This window comes from Cricetulus griseus, chromosome 4 (genome assembly GCF_003668045.3).
Source record: "Cricetulus griseus strain 17A/GY chromosome 4, alternate assembly CriGri-PICRH-1.0, whole genome shotgun sequence".
NCBI classification, from domain to species: Eukaryota; Metazoa; Chordata; class Mammalia; order Rodentia; family Cricetidae; genus Cricetulus; species Cricetulus griseus.
The window spans coordinates 36301507-36305395 of NC_048597.1; positions in this window are offsets into that span (position 1 = coordinate 36301507).

Genomic DNA, 3889 nt, shown 5'->3' on the forward strand with positions numbered 1-3889 from the left:
ATATGACAGACTCTGATGACCCCCTATGGAAGGCCTCACCCTCCCTGGGGAACAGAAAGGGTATGAGATAGGTAGGGTTTTAGTTGGGGGGGGGTAGGGGACGAGGGGAAGGAGAGAGAACTGGGATTGGCATGTAAAACAATCTTTTTTCTAATTCAAATAAAAAACATGGGAAAAATAAAACTCATGGGCTCTTTTTTTGTTAATTATTACATGCAAAAATGTATATACATATATGTTTCTAAGTATTACCTGTTTGGTCTGTATAATGTTCTTTATATGTATATTTTCAGGGCAGACCATTTGTCATTCTCATGGTTTAAAGTAAATAAACTGATGAACTCTCTAGAATAGAATAGCATTTAATTTGGTGACAAAATTGTCACATGGCAGAGTTAACTTTTAGTGTAAATGATGCATCTAGTGTTTTTTTTTATTTACTTCGGGCTTTTGAGACAGTGTCTCATCTTATAGTTCTGGCTGGCCTGGAACTCACTGTGTGGACCAGTCTGGCCTTGAACTTATAGAGCTCTTCTTGCCTTGTCCTCCCAAGGGCTGAGATTTAAAGTGTGTGCCGCCATGAATTTCTATAACAAGGACTGTCTGCTGCAGCAGTATTTTGCAACTCTAACATAGAAAAAAACTCTTAATTTCTATCTTAGCAGAAATGGGTCAGGCTTTTTTTAAAATTTGTTTTCTATTTACCTTCTTACTGCATTTTTATTTGTAACAACAATACAATAATAATGTTCTAAAGATATGTTTAAAAATACAGTTCATGTTTTCACATTTTTTTGGTTCCTGAAAATGAAGTCATGAAGTAGATATTTTCAATATTCTTTTAGTTCAAGAATTCTGTGACCTTTCCTTTGTGAAAATGCAACGCCGAGTTTCAGCTCTTTCCAAGGCACTGGTTAAGGAGAGGCAGTGGGTGTGGGGGCCATCTCACAGTTTTTGAGCTATCTGAATAATAATCTTTTGATAACAATTAAGTTTCAGATTCTGTCAATATTTCCTCTGCAACCCAAGAACTGGTGATCTTATGGAAAGGGAAAATTACCCTCTTTCTTTTTTAGCAGTCACAGCATTAAAATCTCCCTCTGCCACTGTCTTCATCTGTGTCTCTTTTCCTCTCTCTCTCTCTCTCTCTCTCTCTCTCTCTCTCTCTCTCTCTCACACACACACACACACACACACACACACACACACACACACACACACATTTTTCTCTCTTTCTGTTTGAAACACAGCATATACACACAGGTCATATTTCTATTCACAGACCACGTGTGGAATGATCATCCTTCCATTTTTCTTAAGAACTAAAACATTGTTCTTTCCAAGAAAAAAGTTCTCAGTCATTAGCTGAGTGAAATACAGAAAGTCAAGAGACATGGGAAAATCTTGAAGCTCTTCTGCTCAAGTCACTAGGGTATTCTGAAAATAGATTCAGAATACACTGCATGAATTCTCAAAAAATAATAAAAACATTTCTAAAACCCCCACGGGAGAGTTAGATTTAGGACAGCTTCATTTTGGCTTACTTTTTGCTGTTTTCCCTGTGATATTTCTATGATGGCCACTAAGATTCAAGAGGTGTCCTACCTAGTGATAGTTTAGAGGTAAAATATGAAGTTTCTTTGAAAAGAGAACTTGTCACCTGTGTGATAATAATAGTCTTCTGGGGGCAGGATACTAATGTTTACCCACAGAGACAAGGACAGTTTCTGAGATGTGTTTACATTTGTGGATCATATTATTCAATAAGATAGTTAAGACTCATTTGATCAAATCATCAGTTAGCGGCACTTCATATATTTTAATTCATGTATACATCACTAAGAAAAAGAAAAAAAAACCTAATTAAAAGCAAGCTTAAAATATAGCAAGAGAGATATTATCTGAAGATTTTTTTTTTAAATCAAGAAGTGAGCTAAAGAGTTTGAAACGATGGTCCAAGAAAGCTGAGCCTGGACAGCTGAGGCTGATTATTGCTTCAGTGTGTTACCGAGCTTTGTGGAGAGCTATAACCTAAATTTTCAAAAGGCGGTTTTCTTGGATCTATTTTTATAGAAAATACTTCACGAAGATAGTTGTAAACTGTCACACTTGGATATAATTCAACTATTCTATTGTTAGCACTGTTTCTTATTACTGATGTTGTGAATGCATGAATATATGAACATTCTAAGCAGATCTATGCATCACCCTATGAAGTGCCCCAGTCTTCACTGTAGTTGAGGAAACTGTGGCTCAGAAAAGTTAACTAACATATCCAAAAATGCAAATGACAACAGCAGTGGTCCTGGGAAGACCCCAAAATAGTATAACTTAACGGGATCTCATATACAGTCAGAAGAACATGGAACCATGTATTTAGCATCTGGGGCTTGGGTTCAGAGTTCTTAATGGTGGGCCACACTAATGGTTAGCACACTAATCTCAGGTCATTTAAACATGTTAGAATCTCTTACTGTGAGGCCCTATTGATTTATCAATTTATTAAAAAACTTGTTTTCCATGGGATAAATATGGACAGTGTTTTCTCTAAGTGATAACTTCACACCAATAACTTCCCAAATACCTAAAAAAATGACACAGCAACTTAACTTTCTGGATTAAACAGCAATGGTGACTTATTTAGATACATTCTCCTTATTATCCATATGAGCAGTTTACTTGCTTTGTATATTAACCTGTGTAGGGGATACTGTGGTATTCCACCTAGAAGCCCCCACTATATGACATTCTCCCGTGCCCTGAGTATTTTCTGCTGACGAATTTGACTCAGTTCTCTCACTAGAGATTGTCCTTGACCACTGGGAACTCCCTTGTCCAGGCTTGAACTTTTATGTGAAGTACCATGCATCTAAGGACAGAGTGACTTGCAAGCGTTCTGGGCTCATTTGTCTACAACAACTATGAAGGCCACTCTAACCCCTGTGGCATCTTTTGAGACCAATGTCACTTGTACACCACAGTTCAGCTTTTCCTTGACATTTCCTTCCTTACCTCTTTATATTACAGATGCCTGCTGGGGTCACTCCTGGATAAATTCAAATCTCCATTATCAAGTCTTTCCTAGAGACCAAGAAAAAATAGTTAAGGAAAATCTCAAAGCATTTCTTCTTGCTACTCATTCAGCGTTCTTCTAGTATATCTCTTTCCTTTTGACAATTGTATGTTTTGGAAAAATCAAAGATTTTTCAATAGCCTAATTATAATATAACTGGGAAGGCAAGCACACTAAACATCAAGGTAAAGAGAAATTTGGATTATTGCCAATCCTTCCTCAGAATTAAAATCATTAAACCCCTTTCCATACAATGGTATATTACAGATGATTGAAGTCATTCAATTAATCAATATTTTGATGCCAAATATCTGTAAGTCACCTTTCATTTATTTTATGTATTTTCTCCTTTATCTTTTTTATTCATCTATTTATTTCACACCCAGCCATGGCCTCCCACTCCCCCCCTCCCAGCCCCTCTCCCCATTCCCTCCTCCTACCTCCGTCTAGGAAAGGGCAGGTCTCCTATGAATATCAATGAAACATCAAGTTGCAGTAAGACCGAGCATCTCCCCATGTAGTAAGGCTGAGCAAGGCGAGCCCGTATGAGAAGTAGAGTCCCCAAAGCCAGCAACAGAGCCTGAGACAGCCCCTGTTCAAGTCATCTTTTAAAAAAAGTAAAAGTCATGCTCCACCCTCAAGGAAAGGAACATAACTATCAAATAAAATAATAAAAGGGGAATTATTAGTGGCTCTAATGAAGTATTATGTGTTCCCATTTGAGAGGAATGTAACGATTTTGGCTAGAATAATTAAACCAAATTATGGCATTAAGGGGACAATGGAGGGGGGTGCAGTGTATTTTAAGGCATGACC